The following is a 27692-nucleotide window of genomic DNA, read 5'->3' as shown; positions in this document are numbered from 1 at the left end:
ACCAGTCCTGTCGCTCTCGGATGATGGAATTTCCTGGGAGGATGACTGGGCCTTGCGTCGCCGGCCGGTGGAGGCATCCCTGCCGTTTTCCTCCACAGCACCGTCTCTGCCTTCTTCTTCACTCGCTGCTCTGTAACACACAAGCATCAGGGTACTGTACAATAGTCCCCTAGACAGAAAGCAATAGCACATGAGTGGCACTGTCAAACGTCACTTCCATCATGTCTCCAAACAACACATGGGTCAGTGCAGGCAACACACATGCAGGAACCGGCATGGCACATGCAACAAACATTTGCACCCATGTCCACCGCACCGTAGAAACATCCAATGGTGGGCTGAAACTCACATGCATCATGGGACATGCTGATCACATGCACACGCATCACCGGAGGGTCCTGCATCTGGCCCTGTATGCCCACAGACACAGTGGATTCAAGGATGAGTAGGCTGTATCAGTGATTCAACACATCGTCACGGACATGTGTCATGCATCCATGGCGCACACACTACTCAGACACACGGACATGTACATCATGCATGTCCATGACTGCAGCACACATCTCTCACACCCCAAACATGTCAAAGTACAGACACAGGCATGCATGCATGTGTGCATTCTGCATGCTGCTCCGCATGATGCATTGTAACACATACACCATGACTGGACTCACATGCAGCACCATCATGTCCCTGCACACACACATCCATACATGACCCATGTCACACATGCAGCCAAGTAGCTAACTTACAGCACACTGCAACATGCACTGTTTTAAACGTGAATGCATGGCCACTTACCGCTCGACTCCAGACGGGCCTGCATCCTGAGGATCTGGTGGTGAAGCACTGGGCGAATGCGCTCCAGGACCCTCATCTTGTCACAAGTCTCTCCCCTTCTCACCAGTTTTTCCTTGCTTGCGACCTTCTTGGATGATTTCTTTCGCACGGTCCAGGATTTGCATAGATTCGTGTGCTGGTCTTCAGGTTCCAGTGTGAGGATAGCAGTCCAACACCAGGAGGCGTTCAGATGTCCAGGACCGGAACCAGGAAGGAAACAATGTCCGAGCTCGGAGGCACGGAACGCCGTGACCCGAGCACAGGAGAGGATCCAGGAAGAAGCTTGAAGGTAAGTTCAAGGAAAGGAAAGAAAAGGAAGTTGATTCAAGGAATCAGGAAACAGGACTAGGAAGGAAGCCCCGAGCGAACTCCGGCAACACATGTCAGACTACTCCGAGCGGTATCTTTGAGACGCGCAGAGACGCTGGGGCATGTCTGCTTTGTAGAATGTTGAACGTAGTGCGTAAAGACTGGCAAGCTGTGTTCCGCACCAATCGGCCATGTTGGAAGGATCACGGAATTCAGTCCTCTATGGGTCAGGGACCACGATGTCCAGAATGGACGCAGGCGGCGGTTCATGACAGTATGCCTCCTCTGAAACCCAGCTTCGTATCAGCGTGGGGGCATTCAAAGTTGAAACGGGTTCCCAGGTGTGCTCACTGGGAGGATACCCTTTCCACTTGACCAAATACTGTAGTTGACCACGTCGGTACCTAGCGTCACAAATTCTGGAGACCTCATATTCGAGTTGTTCATTGACAATAACTGGGGTGGGTCTTGGAGCAGTTCAAGAGGGCTGAACATATGGTTTTAACAGAGAAGTGTGGAAGACTGGATGAATCCTTTTCCATGACTCTGGTAGTCAGAGTCGAAAGGCCACTGGATTAACAATTTCTTTTATAGAAAAAGGTCCGTAATACCTGGGAGACATTTTATTTGGTCGTAGGTGACGAGGAATGAGTTTTGAGGATAACCAGACCTTATCGCCAATTGAATAGGAAGGTCCAGGCCTTCTTTTGGAGTCTGCATATTGTTTCACGTCTAATCTGGCCTTTTCTAGGTGTTCCTTTGCTTCTTTGTGCACATTGATTAGTGTTTCAATCCAGGAATCAATTGCTGGAACTGGGGTAGGATGTGGGAGAAGGGATGGTAGAACTGAAGGATGAAATCCTTGACTACAGAAGAAAGGACTGGTCTTAATAGCAGAATGATCCGAATTGTTGTATGCGAATTCGGCCACAGGTATTAAGAGTGACCAATCATCCTGGACTTTGGTGGCGAAACAACGAAGATACTGTTCCAGGGTTTGATTTACTCGTTCGGTAGCTCCATTGGTCTGTGGATGATAACCCGAAGACAATGCACGTTGAATTCCCAATATACGACATAGCTGTTTCCAGAACTGGGATATGTACTGGGGTCCTCTGTCAGAAATGATTTTGGAAGGTAGCGCATGAAGTCGGAATATGTGTTCCAGAAAAATCCCAGCAAGTTCAGATGAGGATGGTAGTTTGTATAGAGGCGTAAAATGAGCCATATGTGTGAACAAATCAATAGCAACCATTATAGTTGTGTAGCCTCTGGAAGAAGGTAGTTCTACGATAAAATCCGTGGCAATGATTTCCCAGGGTCTTGTTGGTACTGCTGGTTGATGTAGAAGACCTGCTGGTCTTTTATTGTCATGTTTGTTCTGATTACAGATTGCACAAGTCTGGACATGGATCTTGATGTCATCCTTCATCCTTGGCCACCAAAACTGTCTTTGTATAAGATGGAGGGTGTTGGTTATGCCACGGTGTCCTGAATGGAGAGCATCATTGTCATGAATCGCTGGGTGCGCCCCTTTTGGGCCTCATGGTCCTTGTTACAACGGACTTAAACAACTAATACCTCCAATATGGCCGTCCAACGCATTCCCTTCTCGCTCCATGCCTTGGACCTATCTCTTCTCTATTTCTAGACCACACCTTCCGCGGCTCTGCGCGTCTCAATGCTATAGCGATTAGGGACCAGACGTGTGCTCCGTAGCTCGCGATTCTACTCCGCTATCCCTTGCTCGAAACCCCCCCTTCTTCTTCCTCCTGGATTCTAGTTCTAGCAAACTTACCTTGCCTCCTGGATTCGACCTCCCAGAAAACTGAACACATTCTGGATTCGGCAGAGACATGGGCCGCCTTCTTCAAAACCCGATCCATCCGAAAGAAGGCAGCCTCCAAGAACACCGGTAAAGAACGGATCCAGGTGAGAAGGGGGGAACTCCTTGACAGTTTGAGACGCCACCCAATCGAAAGCGATATCGACATGGAGGCTGCCGTGCAGGACTTGATGCGTAGTATGCAGGAACTGTCAACCGAGGTACAGAATCTGAATGCGGAGAACGCCGCTCTCAAACAATTGGTTCTATTCCCGGATTCTGCTACAAAAGAGAGTGTTATACTGGGCGGAGTCGTGGATAAATATGACGGCTCCGCAAAGACCCTTCGTGCATTCCTGGATTCGTGCTTGGTTCATTTTACCTTCAAGCCTTACTATTTTGCGAACCCCAAGGCCAAGGTGGGTTTTATAATCTCTCACCTTTCCGGAAATGCCTTACCTTGGGCCACTCCCCTTGTTAACTCTAGCGATGCCCTCCTAGACAATTATGATGGGTTTATACGTGCCCTAAAAGACATGTTTGATTGCCCTGAGCAGGTCTATAGTGCACAAGAACGTTTGTTAGACTTTCAGCAAGGGACCCAGGATATGCTCACGTATGTGACCCGATTTAAACAACTGGCAAAAGAAGCCGACTGGTCCACTGAGGGGAGTTTTACCCTGTTCAGGAGAGGATTGAACGAAGAAATTAAGGATGAGCTGGCCAGTGTGGCACGACCAAGCTCATTCCAAGCATTAATGGATCTTGCGATGCCGATTGTCTTCCGTATCCAGGAAAGGAAGTCATAAAAGAAGAAATCCAGGGGAACTGCTTCCAAGGTATCATTTGAGGGTACCCCCAGACCAGAAATCAACCCAAGCCCAGTTTCAGAATCCAAGCCCATGCAGATTGGGGCCTTTCGTGGACCCATATCCCCACTAGAGAGAATGAGGAGAATTCATATGGGCTTGTGCATGTACTGCGCCTAAGGTAAGCATTTGGTTAGAGAGTGTCCTTTAGCACCCCCTCTGCGTTCGGGAAACGTCAGCTCCCGATCCAAGATGGAGCAGAGCTTTGGGAGAAAGATGTTTACTCCACATCCATTCCATCCTTGAACTCTCCTGGACAAAACAATTTGGTGGTACTGCAGGCCTTTTTATCACCATCCAAGAATACAAACTATTCCATTTTGGCCCTGGTAGACTGCGGAGCTATGGGAATTTTCATTGATCATGAGTGGGTTGATAAACATCAGATTCCCTACGAGTCACAAACCACCTTGCAGCCTGTGGAAGCTATCGACGGAAGACCCCTCACATCAGGACCCATAAGCTTTCAGACCAAGGAGATCCAGCTTTCAATAAATCACCATCGAGAACTGATCCGGTTTGACATTATTAAGTCAGCTCATTACCCCTTGCTATTGGGCATGCGCTGGCTACAGAAACACAATCCATATATCAATTGGTCTGCGGGTTCCCTATTCCTAGGCTCAGAGTATTGCATGTCACATTGTCTATCCCTAGAACCTCCATTAACGCACCCAAAGGAACCAACAAAGGAACAACAGACACCACTAATGGTATCCAATGTTATACAAGTTCCTGAAGTACCAAGCTTATGCTGATGTGTTTTCGACTGCCATTGTCCAGGCCTTACCCCCACACAGACCTGAAGACTGCACCATAAAGACAGAACCCTCTGCAGTGATTCCCTTCGGCAGGATGTTCATTCTTTCCGAACCCGAGAAGAAGGCCCTAAGAGAATACCTGGATACCAACCTTCAAAATGGCACCATAAGACCTTCGAAATCTCCTGCTGGTGCTTCTCTATTCTTTGTTCCCAAGAAGGATACCAAGGAACTCGGACCCTGCCTTGATTATCGTGGGCTAAATCAATGTACCCTCAAGGATCGGTATCCGTTACCCCTGATTTTGGATATCCTGGAAGCCGTGAGAGACGCAGTGATGTTCACCAAGTTGGATCTCAGGGGCGCCTATCATTTGATCCGTGTCAGGGAAGGAGACGAATGGAAGACTGCCTTCAGAACACTGTTTGGCCATTTTGAGTACCTAGTCATGCCCTTCGGATTGGCTAACGCCCCGGCAATTTTCCAACGCTTTATGGATAGGGTGTTCTCTGACATGCTGTTTCTCTTTGTTATTGTATATCTGGATGACATATTGATCTTTTCCAAGGATCCTAAACAACATGAAGAGCACGTAAAGGCAGTGTTGCAGAGACTCTGAGATCATAAACTCCTAGCCAAACCTGAAAAGTGTTTGTTTCATGTGACCTCCATGCACTACCTAGGATTTATTCTTACCCCAGAAGGAATCGGTATGGACCCTTCAAAGGTAAAAGCCATATTGACCTGGCCCGCTCCTACTTCCGTGAAACAAATTCAATCTTTCCTGGGACTCGCCAATTTCTACCGGAAATTCATATCTAATTTCTCCGAGATAGTGCAACCGATTGTTGCTATCCTGAAGAAAGACACTCCTTTCCTCTGGTCAACACCACAAGATATGGCGTTCCAGCGTTTAAAGAGAGAGTTTACGCAAGCTCCTATCTTGGCTCAACCCGATACTAGCCGTCCTTTTCTGGTAGAAACGGACGCTTCAAATTATGCCATTGGCGCAGTCCTGAAACAAGAATTAGAATATAAACTGGAACACCCAATTGCTTACCTCTCACGAACTCTGACTCCTAGTGAAACACATTATTCAGTCCTGGAAAAAGAATTGTTAGCCATCCGCCAAGCCTTCACTGAATGGCGACATTTACTTTTGGGAGCTAAACATCCAGTTCAGGTCCGTACTGACCACCGCAACCTCCAGATTCTACAGTCTTTGGAGTGTAGGAACAGTCGTCAGGCATGTTGGGCATACTTCTTTGCCCAGTATCAGTTCCATATCACTCACGTTCCTGGATAAACAAAACCTGATCGCCGACACCTTATCTCGAAGACCTGACTACGAGCCCAATGAAGACAAGGCATATCCTCAGATGTTTTCCCCCAAGATCTTTGTGGCCCAGGCAATCAACCTCCTTGAAGAAATCCAAGCCCAAACCCAATCCTCTGATCTGTGGAAGGACAAATCCAAAAGAAATCCTTGGAATGTAAAGGTCCGGGAAGGTTATTTGTTCAAAGACAATCTGTTGGTCATCCCTACAAAAAGACTACAACAAAGAATAATGAATTTCTGCCACGATACCCTACACTCCGGACATCGTGGTGTGACCAATACCCTCTGTCTAATACAAAGGCAATTCTGGTGGCCAAGGATGGGACCCGACGTACAGCAGTACATTCAATCCTGTGTGGTCTGCAATCAAAATAAACACAATAACAAGAAACCAGCGGGCCTTCTACTACAACCTACATTGCCAACTAGGCCATGGGAGATTATCGCTACGGTCTTCATTGTGGAACTGCCACCATCCCGTGGGTATACCACCATCATGGTTACCATAGACCTGTTCACTCATATGGCTCATTTTACGCCCCTGCGTAAATTACCATCCTCTTCTGAACTAGCAGGAATCTTCCTGGAACACATATTCCGTTTACATGGACTCCCTTCCAAGATCATTTCGGATCGCGGACCTCAATACATCTCTCAATTCTGGAAACATCTCTGTCAATGCTTAGGGATCCAACGTGCCCTTTCGTCAGGTTACCACCCTCAAACCAACGGAATCACGGAACATGTCAACCAAACCCTGGAACAGTATCTTCGATGCTTCGCCACCAAGGTCCAGGATGACTCGTCGCTCCTGATACCCGTGGCTGAATTCGCTTACGATAATTCTGACCATTCGGCACTTAAGATCAGCCCTTTTTATTGCAGTCAAGGATTTCATCCGTCGGTCCTACCTTCTGTTCTTCCCCAATCTACACCAGTACCTACAGTTGACTCCTGGATCGAAACCCTTGTCAACATACATAAAGAAGCCAAGGAATTTTTGGAGAAAGCCAGGAAACAGACCAAGAAATATGCAGATTCCAGAAGAAGACCTGGTCCTTCTTATGCAGTCGGTGATCAGATCTGGTTGTCGTCCAAATTACTGCCCCGACATCTACGGCCTAGTAAACTGGCCCCCCGGTACTATGGTCCATTTTCCATAAAGGAAATTATAAATCCTGTTGCTTATCGGATCGAGTTGCCTGAATCCTGGAAGAAGATACACCCAGTGTTTCACACATCCTTGTTGAAACCCTACTATCCATCCTCCCAAAAACCCTCCAGACCTCCTCCTGTACTGGTCGATGACCAATTGGAATATGAGGTATCTCGGATTTGTGAATCCAGGTATAGAAGGGGCCAGCTTCAATACCAGGTTGAATAGAAAGGATATCCTCCTAGCGAAAGAACCTGGGAACCTCTCTCAAACATCAAGGCCCCACGGCTGTCAGAAGGTTCCACCTCATCCACCCGGGCAAATCAGGAGGGAAGGGTCTTCGGAGGAGACATGCTGTCACGAATCGCTGGGTGCGCCCCTTTTGGGCCTCATGGTCCTTTTCACAAAGGACTTAAACAACTAATACCTCCAATATGGCCATCCAACGCATTCCCTTCTCGCTTCATGCGTTGGACGTATCCCTTCTCTATTTCTAGACCACGCCTTCCGCGGCTCCGCGTGTCTCAATGCTATAGCGATTAGCGACCAGATGTGTGCTCCGTAGCTCGTGGTTCTTCTCCTTTCTACTCCGCTATCCCTTCCTCAAACCCCCCCCCCCTTCTTCTTCCTCCTGGATTCTAGTTCTAGCGAACTTACCTTGCCTTCTGGATTCCTGGATTCGACCTCCCGGAAAACTAAACGCATTCTGGATTCGGCAGAGACACGGGCTGCCTTCTTCAAAACCTGATCCATCCGAAAGAAGGCAGCCTCCAAGAACACCGGTAAAGAACGGATCCAGGTGAGAAGGGGGGAACTCCTTGACAATCATGGCATAAGCTTGTGATCTTTTGTCTCAATCCAGGAGTAGGGATGAGCAGCCGATTATCCTTGAATAGATATCCGTCTTTTGTTTTGAGATTCCACCGATTGTTTCTCTTAAACGCCTTCCAGGGTTCAGAGGACTGAGTTTGGGCTCGAATATCCTCCAGGAGAGTAATTGTTTGAGCAACAAATATTGTGTTGGGAAACATCTTAGGAAAGGTCCGGTCCTCAGTGGTTTCGTAATCAGGACGTCTGGATAAGGCATCGGCTATGATGTTCTGTGTTCCAGGAAAATGATGGATTTGAAATTGGTATTGGGCAAAAAAGAAGGCCCAACGGGCTTGGCAACTGTTTCTACATTCCAGGGATTGTAGGACTTGAAGATTCCGATGGTCCGTGCGGACTTGTACCGGGTGTTAGGCTCCCAGAAGGAGATGACGCCAATCAGTGAAGGCTTGACGAATGGCTAACAATTCCTTCTCCAGGACGGAATAATGAGTTTCACTGGGAGTCAAGGTGCGGGAGAGATAGGCGATGGGATCTTCTAACTTGTCGCCCAGTTCCTGTTTCAGAACTGCCCCGATGGTGTAGTTGGAGGCATCAGTTTCAACAAGGAAGGGTCGGTCAGTGTTGGGTTGAGCTAGGATAGGAGCTTGTGTGAACTCCGACTCCAACCGTTGAAATTCTGAATCTTGGGCTGAGGTCCACTGAAAGGGTGTATCTTTCTTTAATAATGTGACAATTGGGTGCACAATCTCAGAGAATGCGGGTATACATTTCCTGTAGAAATTAGCAAGCCCCAGGAAGGATTGAATTTGTTTTACAGAGGTCGGAACAGGCCAAGATAGAATGGAGTCAACCTTAGAAGAATCCATTCCAATCCCCTTTGGGCTAAGAACGAATCCGAGATAGTGAACAGTTGAAACATGGAAAAGACATTTCTCGGGTTTGGCCAGGAGCTTGTGTTCTCGTAGACGTTGTAAGACTGCCCTTACGTGCTCTTCGTGTTTCAGATGGTCCTTGGAGTAGATCAATATGTCGTCTAAGTATACAATGACGAAGAGGAACAACATATCAGAAAAGACCCGATCCATGAAACGTTGGAAAATTGCAGGGGCATTAGCAAGCCCAAAGGGCATGACCAAGTATTCAAAATGGCCGATGGGTGTTCTAAAGGCTGTTTTCCATTCATCACCTTCTTTTATACGAATAAGATGGTAGGCACCCCTGAGATCTAGTTTTGTGAAGGTGACTGCACCTCTCACTGCTTCCAGGATGTCAGAGATGAGAGGCAATGGATAACGGTCCTTGAGAGTGCATTGGTTAAGGCCACGGTAATCCAAACATGGCCTAAACTCCTTGGAATCCTTCTTAGGGACGAAGAAAAGGGAAGCGCCCGCTGGGGACTTGGATGGTCGAATAGTTCAATTTTCCAAGTTGATGTCCAGGTATTCCCGGAGGGCCCTTTTTTCAGGTTCTGACAGAATAAATATTCTTCCGAAAGGAATTACGGCTGAAGATTCAGTGTCAATGGCACAATCCTCAGGTCTGTGGGGTGGTAGAGCTTGAACAATTGCTGTTGAGAATACATCTGTGTATGCCTGGTAGGCCCTGGGAATCCGGATAATGTTAGAAACGGTGACCGGAATTTGCCGAGTTTTTTGAGAGTCTTCAGAGGAACTTGGTAAAGTGATTGGGGACAAACAGTGGGACATACTGTTAGGGAGAATTCTCTGTTTAGGCTGAATTTCCCTACCTAGTGAGTCCCCCAGCAGCTTTGCTGGATTTCAGGGGTTTATTTTTTTCTCCTGCCAGGAGTGAGACTCTTTTACCCTCACTCTTGGGCATGTTGAAGTGTGTTTTCTTGGTGAAACCTTGTGTTGAATGGGCTATGGGGTCTTTTACTCCATAGGGCCTCATGTATTTTTCGGATGTGGGTTACACAGCACCCTCTGTGCCGTAACCCAGGGGTGTCCTAGGGACTCCCCAACATAGACTCCATACCCTGGGACTGACTACTGTCTCCCAGGGCATGTAAAGTCACCAAAGACTTTACTAGTCTTAAATCCTGAACAGAACCAGTACAAACCATCATATTGTGGACGTACTGGCTGGGGCAATTCGATTGCCCCAGGGTCTGTTAGTCGAGGGGGCACGTCTCCGTCCCCCCTGATCGAGTTTTGGCTGGTGGCAGTGGAAACTACTTTTTATATTCGACCGCGAATATTTTCCTATGGGATTTCCCATTGTTTTAGGCTAACACATTTAATTATTTATTTACGGTAGCCTTAAACATACCGCCGGTTTATATATTTATTATTATAACTCCGGTTGGGATTTTTTGCCAAAACTTGATACTAAAATGGCGTTGGCGTTCGCCTCTGTAACTCTGACCCAAAGTGGAGCCCTTTGTCCCACTTTTGGCGGGCTTCTCCACAGAAGCCCTCCAAAGTGGTGCCACTCTGTCTGGGGTACTTAGGAGGGGTGGAGGGGGATTTAGGCACCCTGGACTGAGTTACCTAGGTAACTCAAGTCGCACTCCGTCCTGATTGGCCCAAGTGGTGAGCCGGCCGGCTCACCACTTAGCATGGTTGAGTGACAGCTAGGCTGGGTGAATGGGGGTTTGCTGCATAAAAGCAGGGCTTTGGGGACTGGAACTTCAGAAGTCGCCACAGGACCTAAGAATCCAACGAGGGACGAGCTGAGCTGATCTGCTACGACGACACTGCCGGTGGAGCCCTGCTGAACCATCTCACCACTTTTCCCGACGACCGAGGAGAACTCTTAACGGAGTGGCTCCTTCCCTTGACTGGTGGGGACAACCAGTTTTCACCTTCTTTCCGTGCTTCGAGGTATCCCGTGGCCGCCTTGCCAGTGCCAAGCACCCCGGCAACCGGAACCCCACCACTTTTACCCCAACCGCGAAAGTCGGTACAACCCTTTAACCGGAGGACTCCGCGGCTGGTTTCTTCCCGGGCAGTGCAACGACCTTCTTCTTCTGCTCTTCAGCGAGATCTTCTTCTCCCCTGACCGACGTCGAGCCTTGCTGCCACTGCCTGGAACAACTGCCCCCGCTGGAGGATCCTTTCCGTTAAGGTACCGTGTTCCGCCTGGCTTCCCTTGCCACCGACTGTACGAGGTAGTTTTAGCCCTCGGCTTTCGATCCTGGGATTGCCTGGGACACTTTGGCTAAACTTTCTGAGCCTCTCTAACTCTTTTCCGAACTCTGTTGCAAGACTCTGAATCCCTACCAACTGTGTGATCTTGGGCACGTTTTCGCTCTGTCTGCTCTAAGAGTGGGCCCTGCTTAGTGACTTTTGCTCACCTGTGACTTTGTGCTTCTTTGAGCTTACCAAAAGTGTTCTTGACCTTAGAGTGGTGTGTTTATCCTAATTCTGCTCTTTTTCCCTCCCTTCTTTAACCTACTAGAGTGTCATCTAACGTTAAGCGCTCACCTCTGTTTTAATTATGTGGTGTTAACCTAGAGTTGTCTAGATAGGAATAAGGATTGGGACTGCTTTCCATATAACTGTGTTTGGAGTGTTTTATTATATTTTGCTAGAGTGTTTTCAATTTGTGTGTTCTTAAAAATAAATAACTATATACTTTTGAAACCAAGCTCTGGTCAGTGTTTGCTTGTGCTATTGTGCCTGAGTACATATTGTGTATACTTTGCATACTGCCTAACTCTTCTTGAGGGAAGTGTGACTGCTCAGCCACAGCTACCAGGTAAATCTGGGTGGTGCAGACTGCTACCAAGTGGGTTTACTGCTATACCTGTAGTCTTAAATCTTTTGCAGTGTTCCCCAAGGGAACTGCACAGGTTTCTGCCTAACACTGGTGGCAGCGGTGGGATTTGTTTTGAGTATACATTTTATTGTGCTCTAGATACCTTAGTGCAACTAACCACAAAGCTTAGCACTGTAAAAGTAATCCTCTAACATGTCAGTTATAGAAAGCTATAGTCAAGAGTCCCTTGCAGCCAAAACTGCTGATTGTTTAAGAGTGCTCTGTAAACATAAGGATCTCCTGACTAAGGGCAAGAAAATGGAGCTGATTGAAAGATTGTTAGCTAACCAAAGTCTGGGTGATGGTTCAGAGGAACCTACCACTCCAGCAACTGTAGATGACAGTATTGAAATTAACATGGAGCAAAATGTTGATGATTCTGAGGAAGAGTCAGAAGAGGAGGGTGAGGCTGTTGTGACTGTCCCCCCTAGGCCTCTGCCTGCTCTACCTGCTGTACCTACTGGACCTTTACCAGGTCCCACATTTAGTCCTCAGTACTTTGAACTGGAGAAAATGAAACTAGAATTGGAGTATAAGAAACTTAATGCTCAAACTGACAAAGAACTAAGGCTAAGGGAAATGGAGCTCAAGTATGACTTAGAAATGAAGAAATTATCTGTTGAAAATGCTTCTCTCTCTGGCTCATCTAGAAGTTCCAGTCCTAAAAGACCCCGGATGCCTAAAGAATTGGTTGGTATGTATGAGCCTAAGTTGGATGTGTTGGATTGGTTGTCTCTGTTTGAATATAATCATGGGCTCCAGAACATCACAGGAAATGACTTACTCACCTGGTTGTTCTCTAGGCTTCCCCCTGTTGCAACTGATGTGGTAATGGAGATGGGGGAGGAGGATAAGAAGGACTATGAATGTGTGAAGCTAGCTTTGATAGCTAGATTTGGGAAGACCCCTTCCCAGTATCTTAAGAGGTTTAGGAGCCTCAAAAAGCATGATGGTATCCCTTGGGCTACCTGGGTGAGTGAAGGGTTGAAAAACTTAGAGGGATGGATTAAGGGTTACAAGGTGAACACTTATGAAGGTATGAAGAATTTGTTTATGTTGGAGACTATTTATGATGCCTGCTCTCCTGAGCTCAGACAACACTTGGCTGATTCCAAGGAATTAGATTCCCGGAAGCTAGCTAAGGCTGCTGACTTGTGGGTTGCCAACAGGGCCACTCACAAGGACTCTGGGGTAACTCAGAAGAGGGATGGGGAGAAACAGCCTAAAAAGGACTCCAAAGAGAATTCTAATACTACAAATTCCAAAGAGGGCCCCAAACAAAACTATAAGGGTAAGCCACCAGGGAAACCGAATCAGGCTAGTGTACCTTCTGGTCCCAGACCAGAAGGAGGTCAGAACAAGCCTCCATTCCAGCGAGCCTTTGGCTCATGCTTTGTTTGTAAGGCTACTGACCATGTGAAAGGAGATCCCAGATGTAAGGGTAAACCTTCAGGGGTCCAGCTTGCCTCCTTAGCCTTCGCTCCAGAAGAGGAAGTACATATGGCAAGTGGAAACTTTCTATTACTAGCTGATGAACCCACTGGAGTCTCAGCTAGTGTTTCTTTAGTCTCTCTGGGGTTGTGGGAACAACAGAATTTAGATGTCTATAACTCCATCCCAGATAATACTAAAGAGTATTATAAGGACAGTGTCCAGGTGAATGGTCAGGAGACTCCTGCCATTAGGGACACTGGAGCCAGCATAACTGTGGTGGATGAATCATTTTTCAAGGCAGAGGATGTTGCTAAGGCACCCAAATGCCTCACCAAGTTAGCTGGTGGGCCTGTGCAGATGTGTCCCCAGTTACCAGTTCTCATCCAATGTAATGATATGGCTGTAAAAATACCTGTCAGTGTACAATGTGAAGTGCCAGGTAGGGTTCTGTTGGGTAATGACCTCAAGGCTCTTGGAGTTGTGTCACATACCCCCAGACCACCTAGCAAAAGGTTACAGGAGCTCACAAAACCTGCAAGAGAGAAAACCCTGCGAGGGTTATCTCAGGAGATGATGACAGAAATCACTCCTCTCCCACTGGAGCAACTTACTGCAGTAACTACCAGATCAGGAGCAAAGGGGCAACCCAAGACTCCTCGGAAAAAGCCAGAAGCAAGCACTCCAGTGCTTCCAACAAGGACTTCCCCTAGGTTGTCCAAAGTTACACCTGTAACTCCACCTCCAGCTGAGGCTGAGAGGGAGGTACAACCCTGTGTGGCTGAGCTAGACTCTGAGGAAGAGCTAGAAGGAGGCCCAAACCTTATTGGAGATTTGGACCCTGAGGACCATCCTGAGCTGCAGTCTTTACTGGCAGAAGGTGGGCCTAGCAGGGCAGCTTTTCGTAAGGGGCAAAGAGAATGTCCAACTCTGGAAGGTCTCCGCCACCAGGCAGCTTCTCAGGCTGATGGGCAAGAGCCTGGGAAGTATAGGTTACACTGGGAAGATGGCCTCTTCTACAGTGAACCAACTGAGTCTGAACCTGGAGACTACAAACGCCTTGTAGTCCCACAAGAGAACAGACAACAGTTCTTACAACTAGCCCATGAGATACCTTTGGCTGGTCACTTGAGTTTCAAGAAGACCAAGGAAAGGCTCTCTCTCTACTTTTATTGGCCAAAGATGGGGGCTGAAGTAGACAGATATTGTAAGAGCTGCCACACCTGCCAGACTTCTGGTAAGGTTGGTTCCAAGAATGTGGCACCTTTAGTGCCTCTCCCAGTTGTGGGAGTCCCATTTGAGAGGGTAGGGATTGACATTGTTGGTCCCCTTGATCCCCCAACCTCCTCAGGCAACAGGTTTATCCTTGTTGTAGTAGACCATGCTACTAGGTACCCTGAGGCAATTCCTATGAGGACTGTTACAGCTCCGGCTGTGTCTAAGGCCCTCCTTGGTATTTTGACCAGGGTTGGGTTTCCTAAGGAGGTAATCTCTGACAGGGGGTCAAACTTTATGTCCCACTACATGAAAGCCATGTGGAAAACCTGTGGAGTTACCTACAAGTTCTCAACCGCATACCACCCTCAGACAAACGGGTTGGTTGAAAGGTTTAACAGAACCATGAAGAGCATGATAGGTGCTTTAGAAGAACCCCTTAAGAAAAAGTGGGACCTTCTACTGCCATGCCTTCTCTTTGCTTATAGAGAAGTCCCTCAGGAGGGAGTAGGTTATTCTCCCTTTGAGCTTCTCTATGGCCATCCAGTCAGAGGTCCATTGGCCCTGATTAAGGAGGGATTGGAAGGTGCTCCTCCCCTCAAGCCAGTCAGAGTGACTGACTATGTGATAGGTCTCCGGAGGAGAATGTCACACATGATGGCAGAAGCAAGTGACAACTTGAAAGCTGGTCAAGCTCTGGTCAAACATTGGCACGACCAGAAGGCTAACATGGTTGAGTTTACTCAAGACCAGCTAGTTCTAGTTATGCTCCCAACAAGGCAGAGGGCCTTGCAAGACAAATGGATGGGACCCTTCAAGATTGTGGGAAAACTTGGAGAGGTCAACTATCTGGTGGATCTGGGCAGACCCAGGGAAGCTCCTAGAGTCTTCCACACCAACCGACTAAAAGCATACATCTCCAGACCTGATGTAGGAGCCTTGCTTCTAGCTTCAGCTGCAGAGGAAGAAGAGAGTGAATCTCTCCCTGATCTCCTCAGAGGTGTGCCTTTAGATGAAAAAGTCGAAGGAGTCAATCTCTCTTCAGACCTGACACCTGAGCAGCAAGAGGAGTGCAAATCTATGTTAAATCAGTTTGCCTCCCTGTTCTCACTGTCACCAGGCTTGACCCCTTGGGGCCAGCATGAGATACTCACTGGTGACTGTCTGCCAGTCAAAAGCAGAGGATACAGAATGTCGGAACATATCAGAACCCACATCAAAGGAGAGGTCAAGAAGATGCTTGATCTCGGGGTAATAGAGCCCTCTACTAGTCCATGGTCTAGCCCAGTTGTGTTAGTACCAAAGGCAGGATCCAAAGACTTGAGATTCTGTGTGGACTATAGAGCTCTAAATGCAGTCACCAAGACTGATGCCCACCCTTTGCCCAGGACAGATGAGTTGGTGGATAAACTTGGTGCAGCCAAGTACCTCAGCACATTTGACCTGACGTCAGGCTATTGGCAAATAGCCCTGACAGACCATGCCAAGGAGAAAACTGCATTTTCAACCCCAGTTGGCTTGTACCAGTTTAAGGTCATGCCTTTTGGACTAAAAAATGCACCTGCCACATTCCAAAGGATGGTGAACCAAGTTCTAGCTGGGATGGAAGATTTCTGCATGGCATACTTGGATGACATTGCAGTCTTCAGCCACTCCTGGGAGGAGCATGTGAACCACCTAGGACATGTGTTGCAGGCCCTTGAACAGGCCCATTTGACAATCAAAGCCAGTAAGTGCCAGATTGGTCAAAGTAAGGTGGTCTACCTTGGACATGAGGTAGGAGGTGGAGAAATCAGGCCTTTGCTCAGCAAGATTGAAGCTGTGCAAAATTGGACAACACCAACTACTCAAACCCAAGTGAGAGCTTTCCTAGGCCTCACTGGGTATTACAGGAATTTCATTGAGAACTATGGGACCATAGCTTCTCCACTGAATGTAATCTCCTCTCCCAAATTCCCTAAAAAGGTAAAATGGAATGAGGAGTGCAATCAGGCCTTTGAAAAACTGAAGAGAGCTCTTTGCCAAGCTCCAGTGTTAAGAGCTCCTGACTACCACCAAACTTTCATTGTACAAACTGATGCTTCCAATGTAGGTATAGGTGCAGTTCTAAGCCAACTGGATGAGAAGGGTAGGGAGCACCCCATTTGCTTCATCAGTAGGAAACTGAAGGATCCTGAGACAAGGTGGGCAACTATCGAAAGAGAATGCTTTGCTATTGTGTGGGCACTGAAGAAGTTTAGGCCATACTTGTATGGTTCTACTTTTGTTATTCAGACTGACCACCAACCCTTGAGATGGTTAATGCAAATGAAAGGCGAAAATCCAAAACTATTGAGATGGTCAATCTGCCTGCAAGGGTTTGATTTCACCATTGAGCACAGGTCAGGGTGTCACCATCAAAATGCTGATGGACTCTCTAGGATGTATATCATCGACTAGAGGTATGAGGTTCATCCAGGAGTGGATTAAATCCTCCTGTCCCTTAGTCTGGGGGGGGCGAGTGTTAGGGAGAATTCTCTGTTTAGGCTGAATTTCCCTACCTAGTGAGTCCCCCAGCAGCTTTGCTGGATTTCAGGGGTTTATTTTTTTCTCCTGCCAGGAGTGAGACTCTTTTACCCTCACTCTTGGGCATGTTGAAGTGTGTTTTCTTGGTGAAACCTTGTGTTGAATGGGCTATGGGGTCTTTTACTCCATAGGGCCTCATGTATTTTTCGGATGTGGGTTACACAGCACCCTCTGTGCCGTAACCCAGGGGTGTCCTAGGGACTCCCCAACATAGACTCCATACCCTGGGACTGACTACTGTCTCCCAGGGCATGTAAAGTCACCAAAGACTTTACTAGTCTTAAATCCTGAACAGAACCAGTACAAACCATCATATTGTGGACGTACTGGCTGGGGCAATTCGATTGCCCCAGGGTCTGTTAGTCGAGGGGGCACGTCTCCGTCCCCCCTGATCGAGTTTTGGCTGGTGGCAGTGGAAACTACTTTTTATATTCGACCGCGAATATTTTCCTATGGGATTTCCCATTGTTTTAGGCTAACACATTTAATTATTTATTTACGGTAGCCTTAAACATACCGCCGGTTTATATATTTATTATTATAACTCCGGTTGGGATTTTTTGCCAAAACTTGATACTAAAATGGCGTTGGCGTTCGCCTCTGTAACTCTGACCCAAAGTGGAGCCCTTTGTCCCACTTTTGGCGGGCTTCTCCACAGAAGCCCTCCAAAGTGGTGCCACTCTGTCTGGGGTACTTAGGAGGGGTGGAGGGGGATTTAGGCACCCTGGACTGAGTTACCTAGGTAACTCAAGTCGCACTCCGTCCTGATTGGCCCAAGTGGTGAGCCGGCCGGCTCACCACTTAGCATGGTTGAGTGACAGCTAGGCTGGGTGAATGGGGGTTTGCTGCATAAAAGCAGGGCTTTGGGGACTGGAACTTCAGAAGTCGCCACAGGACCTAAGAATCCAACGAGGGACGAGCTGAGCTGATCTGCTACGACGACACCGCCGGTGGAGCCCTGCTGAACCATCTCACCACTTTTCCCGACGACCGAGGAGAACTCTTAACGGAGTGGCTCCTTCCCTTGACTGGTGGGGACAACCAGTTTTCACCTTCTTTCCGTGCTTCGAGGTATCCCGTGGCCGCCTTGCCAGTGCCAAGCACCCCGGCAACCGGAACCCCACCACTTTTACCCCAACCGCGAAAGTCGGTACAACCCTTTAACCGGAGGACTCCGCGGCTGGTTTCTTCCCGGGCAGTGCAACGACCTTCTTCTTCTGCTCTTCAGCGAGATCTTCTTCTCCCCTGACCGACGTCGAGCCTTGCTGCCACTGCCTGGAACAACTGCCCCCGCTGGAGGATCCTTTCCGTTAAGGTACCGTGTTCCGCCTGGCTTCCCTTGCCACCGACTGTACGAGGTAGTTTTAGCCCTCGGCTTTCGATCCTGGGATTGCCTGGGACACTTTGGCTAAACTTTCTGAGCCTCTCTAACTCTTTTCCGAACTCTGTTGCAAGACTCTGAATCCCTACCAACTGTGTGATCTTGGGCACGTTTTCGCTCTGTCTGCTCTAAGAGTGGGCCCTGCTTAGTGACTTTTGCTCACCTGTGACTTTGTGCTTCTTTGAGCTTACCAAAAGTGTTCTTGACCTTAGAGTGGTGTGTTTATCCTAATTCTGCTCTTTTTCCCTCCCTTCTTTAACCTACTAGAGTGTCATCTAACGTTAAGCGCTCACCTCTGTTTTAATTATGTGGTGTTAACCTAGAGTTGTCTAGATAGGAATAAGGATTGGGACTGCTTTCCATATAACTGTGTTTGGAGTGTTTTATTATATTTTGCTAGAGTGTTTTCAATTTGTGTGTTCTTAAAAATAAATAACTATATACTTTTGAAACCAAGCTCTGGTCAGTGTTTGCTTGTGCTATTGTGCCTGAGTACATATTGTGTATACTTTGCATACTGCCTAACTCTTCTTGAGGGAAGTCTGACTGCTCAGCCACAGCTACCAGGTAAATCTGGGTGGTGCAGACTGCTACCAAGTGGGTTTACTGCTATACCTGTAGTCTTAAATCTTTTGCAGTGTTCCCCAAGGGAACTGCACAGGTTTCTGCCTAACACATACAATGTTCTGAACCAAGAAATAAGGATCCTGCTGCCCAGTTGATGTAGGGGTTATGCTTCTGTAACAAAGTCATGCCTAGACCCATTGGATAGTGGGCAGATCTTATGATATCAAATTTAATCCTTTCTTGTTGGTGGTTTATGGAAAGAAGAATCTCTTTGGTTTGAAGGGTTATGGGTCCTGAAGATAAGGGTCTCCCATCAATAGCTTCAACAGGTTGCATAGTCTCTCGTGTTTCGTGGGGGATGTTGTGACTAGTGACCCAATCAAGATCTATGAATATGCCCATAGCTCCACAATCCCCTAATGCCAGAATGGGGTAGGATTCTTTCTTGGAAGGCGATAGGAATGCCTGTAAAATCTAAAGATTGTTTTGTCCAGGAGAGTTCAAGCAAGGAATTGATGAGGAGCAGACACCTTTCTCCTGAAACTGTGCCCCATCTAGGATCGGGAGCTGGCGTTTCCCGAACGCTGTGGTGGAGCAAGAGGGCACTCTCTCACGAGATGTTTATCGGAGGTGCAATACATGCACAGTCCAGTGTGAATCCAGCGCATCCTTTCTTGTGGGGTAATGGGTCCACGGAAGGCCCCCAGTTGCATGGGTTCTGGTTCCGAGGGTGGAGAAACTGCAGGCTCTGGTCTGAATGGATGGTCTGTGGCAGCCTTTTGGGATGTTGACTTAGACTTTCTTTTCTCTGCCTTTCTTTCCTGGATACGAAAGTCAATTTGTAGGGAGAGGTCCATGAGGGCCTGGAAGGAGCTTGGGCAAGCTACCCTAGCTAACTCGTCCTTTATTTCTTCATTTAGGCCTCTTCGAAAGAGGGTGAAGCTGGCTTCTTGGGACCAATCAGCCTCTTTTACAAGTTGTTTAAAGCGGGTCATATAGGTAAGCATATCCTGGGATCCTTGTTGAAATTCAAGTAGTCGTTCTTGAGCGCAGTAAACAAGCTCTGGACGATCAAACATGGCTTTTAGGGCCTCCATGAACCCATCATCCAGGAGAGCGTCGCCCGAATTAACTAGGGGGGTTGCCCAGGTCAAGGCATTACCAGTGAGATGTGAGATCATAAACCCCACCTTTGCTCTTGGGGTGGAAAAGTAGTAGGGCTTAAAGGTGAAATGCACCAAACATGAATCAAGGAAGGCACGAAGGTTCTTTGAAGAGCCATCATATTTGTCCACTACTCCTCCCAATAAGACACTTTCTTAAGTAGCAGAGTCACCAGATAAGACTTGCTGTTTTAAAGTAGCATTCTCTGCCTTAAGATTCTGGACTTCAGTGGTTAATTCCTGCATACCTCGCATGAGGTCTTGAACTGCGGCTTCCATATCTGTATTCATATTGTTTCTTAGGTGTCTCAATCTGCCACAAGTTTCTCCCCTTCTCACCTGTTTTTCCTTGCTTGCGACCTTCTTGGATGATTTCTTTCGCACGGTCCGGGTTTTGTATAGACCCGTCTGCTGGTCTTCGGGTCCCAGCGTGAGGATAACAGTCCAACACCAGGAGGTGTTCAGATGTCCAGGATCGGGAACCAGGAAGGAAACAATGTCCGAGCTCGGAGGCACGGAACGCCGTGACCCGAGCGCAGGCGAGGATCTAGGAAGAAGCTTGAAGGTAAGTTTGAGGAAAGGAAAGGAAGTTGATTCAAGGAATCAGGAAACAGGACTAGGAAGGAAGCCCCGAGCGAACTCCGGCAACACATGTCAGACTACTCCGAGCAGTAGCGCTGAGACGCGCAGAGCCGCGGGGCGTGTCTGCTGCTTTGTAGAATGTTGAACGTAGCGCGTAAAGACTGGCAAGCTGCGTTCCGCACAAATCGGCCATGTTGGAAGGATCACGGAATTCTGTCCTTTATGGGTCAGGGACCATGAAGTCCAGAATGGACGCAGACGGCGGTTCATGACACATCTGCTGGGTGGTAAGTGGGGCCCGCCCCACTGCATCCGCTGCCTCCAAGAGGCACCGGGCCATCTTGAGGGTCCTGGACTCGTAGTCCTCCCAGCGCTTCTGGACGTGTTTCATGTCGCGGGGTGCCACCCCCTCTGCGTTGATGGCACCCACTATGTCCTTCCAGATCCTCTTCCGTCCTTCATTGTCGGCGCGCAATGGTGCGAAGAGGGCATCATAATGCCCCAGAACTTGCTCCACCAGGATACCAACTTCCTTTTCACTGAAGCTGGTAGCCCTCTGCCTATGTGCTGGGGGGTTGCCACTGGTGCCGGAAGGTGTTGTGTTGGACATGGCAACCCCCGAGGCAGGTGTGGGTGGGCAACTAGGTCCTGGGGCTGGGCTATGGAGTGATGGAACACCAGTCGGGAGTCTTCTGTTCCAGCAGGGGTGGTCACAGCAACTGGACCCCTGCAAATGGCAGTTGTGCAGGCACCAAATGATAGGGCAAGGTGGCAGCAAGCAGGCAGCAGCAGTTGGCTCGTGGGAGGCTGCTCGGGGCTCTGGGGGGGCAGTAATTCGGCTTTCTGGGCAGGAGCGTAGTCTTCCATGTGCTGTCGCATGGCCAGCTTGATACGGAGTGATTTGGCACGTGACAAACAGCATGTTTGCGTGAATTCCGAGGAAAGGCCCTTGTCGTGTAAGCGCGTAGGTGACGTAACGTGCATGTGGGCGTTTCCCTGGCACGGGTTGAAGGTCCCACGTGGGTTTCCATCGCTCTGTACGTGCTTTTCGTGGAAAGTGGTGCGTGTGTTTTCCAGGCGTTGGGGTTCACACGCGATTACTTCACAGCGGCTACAGTGCGTGCTTCTTCTTTTGGCGTGGGTGTTGGCTACGCGTTCTTCTTCTACAAGCAAGGCAGACGGTGAGTCGCACACGCTATTTTTCATAATGCGGGTGTCCCTGTTAGTCGCGTACCCTTTTTTTTCCGGGAATACTAGCCTGCGTGTTGATCACATACATATTTTTTGTGTTCCTGGCTGCCACAGCATACTGCATGTGTTTTTTTACACGCACTTGGGCTACAGGGGTTGCTTATCTCTTTTTCTTACTTTTTTGGGATGCCTGAGCGTTGGATGGCAGGTCATTTCTCCTAGAGGGGGCCCCGGAATGGGACATTCATCGTAGCTGTATATACGTGTTTGTTATTTGCGCCTGCCTTCGTGTGGCGGACGTGTTTAGGCACGTGCGTGTCTTTGGCGGTGCACAGGTTTCCCCTATTCAATTCCATGAATACGTGTGGTTCGTGTGCATGTAGGCGTTACGTGTACTTCCCAGCAGTACATCCCCAGTTAAGCTCTTATTTTCACGCATTGTTCCCCATTCCGCACGTTCCGCCCCGTGTTCTGCCCCCTTTTTGGTGTGTGCGCTAACGTTGTGCGCTTTCGCTGTAAGAAAACATCCACAACAATTGGTATAATCTACCATGCAGGAGCCACAACCAATGCAGGTCACTACACTGCATATATAAAAAAGAATTGTGGCTGGTTTGAATGTAATGATAGTACCATTACTCTAAAGCAAAGATTACCAGCAAATCTTTTAAACCCTTATTTAATATTCTTAAAACCAAAATTTAATAACTAATCTTTTGCATAAACATTGATAAAACTTCAATTAGAAAACTATAAACACTTAGAATACGCCAACAGGTATCTAACTGCTCAAAGATTCTTCAACAACCAACCAGATAAATAAATACCACTAAATTACAAGAAGAAATAAACAGGTAGAATACGCCAACAGGTATCTAACTGCCCCAAGATTTTGCAACAACCAAACAAATAAATCAATACCACTAATAACTAATCTGTGCGCAAACCTTCGCCCATGCACCCAAAACACTAGGCCCTGGCCACAACCACCGCAGCATATCACACCCATAGATCACACCCATAGAATCAAACATTTTAACTGGCTATATGAGCTACTGCATTGCATTTTTTATGTCCGCGGACAGCCGCGGTGACTGCGGACATGACAAACACATCAGGGGTGCCACCCAAACAAATACAGCATTTGACCCATCTCTTACTCCCCCACCCTGCCCAAGCACTCTTACACACCAACACACTTGCCAAAGTTGTATTTCTTTCCCGTTCATCGCTGCGCTGTCCACGGAACCAAGATAGCGGGCGCATCAAAACAATACGACACACCTCACGCTTCATTCCAGCCAATCAGCGAACACGTCGCATGTCCGCAGACATGACGCAAGCCGATTAGCCTATCGGTGTATTGTCCGCGGAGCTAACAGGGAAGTGTGTCTGCGGAGCGGACATAGATATCACACATTTTTTGTGATCTACTTTTTAGTTTTTTTAAAAATCAACAAATTTACTAAAACACGCTTTCGGGACCAAGCCGCCGCTACTGATGCAAATTTGGTGAAAATCCGTCTAGCGGTTTGGGCTGTAGGCGTGAGCAAAGTTTTTTCCCCTTTCACTCTATGGGAAAAAAAGAAATTTTGGGACCCCCCTATAACTTTGCCCCCCCCTGGACCAAACCTCACCAAACTTTGCAAAAAAATTCAGAGTGGGCCATATACTTTTTTTTTGCAATGTCTGGTAAGGATTCGTCCAAGGGGAGCGAAGTTATAAGCCACCCAAAAAGTACTCTTCCTATGGGATTAGCAACTACCGTGTGTAATTGGACGAATCCTCACCAAACTTTGCAAAAAAAAGTATATGGCCCACTCTGAATTTTTTTGCAAAGTTTGGTGAGGTTTGGTCCGGGGGGGCAAAGTTATAGGGGGGTCCCAGAACTTCTTTTTTTGGATCAGTGTTTGGTGTCCACGGACATTGCGGTAAAAACATATTAAAAAACACAACATTGCACTTGTCAAACTTATCAAATAATCTCTAGGGAGGTGAGGGGTGATGAGGATGGGATGGGATATGGCTGCAAGAAGCAAAAAACAGGTGTTTTTTTGTCGCGAAAGTCACACGGTACATTTGGAGGTGTTCCATAATATGTGCCTAAAGTACAGGCAAAAGAGATTGCATTTTGGCATTCAAGTGATGGAGATGTATAATCATGGAATTGTGGACTTGTAAACATAGATTGTTGCTTCTGCAGTCTGCAACCTCAACGTTACCTTGTGGTATTACAGAGTAATACTACATTTCGAATGCCCGTTCCTCTATATTGTTTATATTGGTTGCCCAATATTTATTAATATTAAATAGAAGCAATTTCAGGTTATTTTACACTCTTAATTAAAACGCTTGATGTTTATAAATTGATGTGCTGGTGCTACACCGAGAGCGCGGCAAATAAAGGGCTAATGTGTCTGTGTTCAAATGTAATTAAAATAATAATGGAGTCAGACTGGCGCCCTGTAGAGCCTGCCACCTCAGGCAGCCAACCGCAGTGCCTGATGGACATGGATCAGAATAACAGTTCTCATGGATGCGGTGAGGCAAGTTGTTGCGAAGTAAGAATGTATGTTGATTCTGAGTGAAGGTCACCAGCTTTGAATTTTTGGTTGCGAACTAAGGAAGCCTATGCATCGGACACACAGCATAAGGTTCAATAGTTTTTTGACCTTGAGAGAAAGGGACCATTCTGAAAGGAATTCAATGAAAGGAGGTTTGTAATAATGAAGATATGATAAGGTTATGCATTTTAAAAGTGGGTAAGGAGCATGTAAATTCAGTTCATGAAGAATCGTTGGTGCGAACGCAGTGAGCGTTACGGTCTGAGTTACGCCAAGAGAATGGAAATGGTGAATATAATGTAAGTTTGATTTTCGACGATTGTATACCGGAACGAGCATTAACTTATTATTATCTGAACATTATTTTTGGGTTACATTCTATTCGTCTGTTTTGTGTGGCTTATTGCAATGAAACGCAAGTACAATCTTTGTGTGTAGTGGTCTTTTTAACGTGGTTATTGGGAGTCCAGTATCGAGGTGCATGTAGACCACCACTCGGTTTCCCCAGGTTCAACGCTAATATTTCATTAAAATGTCATGTATGACCATCTCGAATTGTGTACCACTTTCCACGTTGTTTTCTCTCTGTTGAGATTGTTTCATATCTGTGCTAATCATTAGTTTAAACTCTATGCCAAATTAATAAGTCAATAGATAAATTGTAATAAAGTTTGGGTAGTGAGACACATTTTCTGTTATGTTTTAAAAAGATACATTCTGCCATTCTGCGATTGTCATAGATTCCAGATGCCAACTGACGGGTTTGTCAACCAGCAGCTGAACATAGTTGTGAACAACTGGATCACAGTGACTCTTTTTTGAGACGATCGCCAAGGGCCCATATGCCCTTACGCTGTACTAGCCATTAGCAGCAACATAGCATCCTTTACGGTGGTCTAGCCCCAAGTTGATGCAGAAGCACTGGAATTCACTGTGCGACCCAACTGCTTCTTTTACCGAAAACGAACACCTTGTGTACGCAAAAAGAACAACGCGTGCCTCACGATAAACATTTTGGATTGCGAGCGAAGAAACAAATTTGCAATTTGATTGAATATGGCAATAGTCGGATGTTTCTCGGAGCGTTTATGGTGAAATAAAAGTACTTTACAAATTGTATAGTCTTGTTGTTTACTTTTAAAGTACGGTTTAATATTCCGAATTATGACGTGCTGTGTTGTGAGTCGATGTGTGTTGATTTTCGGATTCTGAGTCACATCACGTAGGTGATTATGGGCGCGTTTGGCTACGCTGACAAGGAACATCACTTAGAAAGGTGGAGAATCTCACTAGGGTCATTTGATTTAGTGACGTCAGGTTAGTTTACCTTAGGCCGATGCAGTAATGGATAAGATTAGCACAAGATGGCCGCGCCCTGCTGCCAGATTTAGCATGTTTATAAAAGAGGAAAAGTGAGGTAAGCTGAATTGGAAATGTTTGCGATAGATCAACGTATGTATAAAAATACATGCCCGAACCCTCGGGACAATAATATTTTCTGAGCATTGCACTTGTCAAACTTATGAAATAATCTCTGGGGAGGTGAGGGGTGATGAGGATGGCATGGGATATTTCTGACCTGATTTCGAATGAGTTTACAAAGTTTGGTGGGATTTTGTGCAGAGGGGGCAAAATTAGAGGGGGGGGTGCTAAAATAATGTAAACGCTTATAAATGAGGTGTCATTTGATGAATCTACACTTCTTTTGGCAAACTGATAATAGGTCTAGATATAAATGTTTTTGAGAAGTTTGGTGGAATTCTGTCAAGGGGGAGGGGGGGTCCCAAAATAATTTAAAGGCTTATAAATGTGGTGCCATTTGAGAAATGTACACAAAGGTTTGCAAAAAGATTATAGATCTAGATATAAATGTTTTTGTAAAGTCTGAATGGATTTTGTGAAGTGGGGGTAGCTTATATGACGATTGTATGTGCATTCATTTGACACTTTTGAAAAAATAAAACGTGGGTAGATTTCCAGAAAACTTGCGTAAGGCGCATTGGCCAGGATCTACAAGCATGGTTTTGCAAATGTGGCAATGTTTTCTTATTTGACAACTGTCAAGTGTTATAAAGTAGTTAAAAAAAATAGTGGTATAGCTTTAGTGACTGAGTGGTAGCCTGTGGCCATGGACTGTGGCCAGAATGTCCGGGTCATGGAATAAGGTCATGATCCGGACAATCTGGCTACTGGCCATGACCAGAAGGGACAAAACATAGGATTAAAGTGGCCATGTCCACCTGGGACTGGCTTTGTGGTAAGTTATTCGAAATTAGGATAGATTTGAAAGGGAAGAAAAATTTGCTCGTGGTAATATGGTCATAGGTTGTTCTTTTTGCCTTCTGCAGGCTGCCATGGAAAGCAAAGGGGGGCACTGTATGGAACCCCCGCCTTCCCTTTCCATGGTGGCCATCTTGGAAAAGGATTTTCCTTCCTAAACTGGGACGCCACAGCGTCCCGGTGTAGGACGAAAAATACTCTTTTTTAGTACCACGGGTTCCTGCTTTGGGAACCTTGGCTGCTAATGGTCTTCATCCCCCATTTCAGGGGCTGGAATAGGGAGATAATGATTCAGAGACCTCGTTATCCACCCTTGCTTCGCTTGGGCTGATAACTTGGGCTGCTGGGCCGGTATCCACCGTTCCAGTCCCTGGAACGGAGCATGAACGCCCCAATACTGCCATAACACAAAATGCAAATGGAAATGTTGGAAAATCTTATTGAGTCTATGTACTTTACTGAGAAATATAAAGTAGATGGAGTCTATACGTATTTTTTAGTTCTATTTTTAACTGTGAAAGGTGGTTCCTAAAGGAATATTTCTTTTGTTGTTTTGGATGTTTTTTTTGGCAGGAGAGCTAAGAACGAAAGGTGGGGAGGGAAATGAGGGAAGAGGCACCAAACACTAATATGGAGGGGCAGGTGGACAGGTCGAAATGTTGCGCATGTATTATTTCTAAGGTAGGGGGCAGTATTTCTCATGCTCCTTGATTACAGCAGTGGTGGTGTCTCTTGGGGAGGAGGGATGGCCTTAGCTGATACCATTTTAAGATAAATAGCAGTTTTGCTAAAAATATGTATTGTGTACTAGATTGTTAATGGATGAGTAGGAATAGGTGTTGGAGATGTGCAAGGGAAATTTTGAAGTTGAAAGTTCCTAGATCAGTAGAAAATGCAGCTCCAAACTGTCCGCGAAGAACAGATCTTATTGTGAAGTGAGTACGGGTTCTTGGACACGTCATCATGGTGCGCGCCAGCATATGGTCATGTAGCCCTCTCTGGAAGGTCTGCAATGAAGTCAGATGTTCGTAGACATTATGGTC

General features: G+C 46.9%; 1 protein-coding gene across 4 annotated transcripts in view; it reads right to left on the bottom strand.

Moving 5' to 3' along the window:
* GARIN5A (golgi associated RAB2 interactor 5A) overlaps window positions 1-27692 on the bottom strand; it is a 1377498-nt gene that overhangs the window by 764742 nt on the left and 585064 nt on the right. The gene's annotated exons all lie outside the window — the stretch shown is intronic.

Source organism: Ambystoma mexicanum, chromosome 1p (genome assembly GCF_040938575.1).
Source record: "Ambystoma mexicanum isolate Mex_15411 chromosome 1p, UKY_AmexF1_1, whole genome shotgun sequence".
NCBI lineage: Eukaryota > Metazoa > Chordata > Amphibia > Caudata > Ambystomatidae > Ambystoma > Ambystoma mexicanum.
The sequence above is the reverse complement of the archived record's forward strand: the minus strand, read 5'-3'. Positions and strand labels throughout refer to the sequence as shown.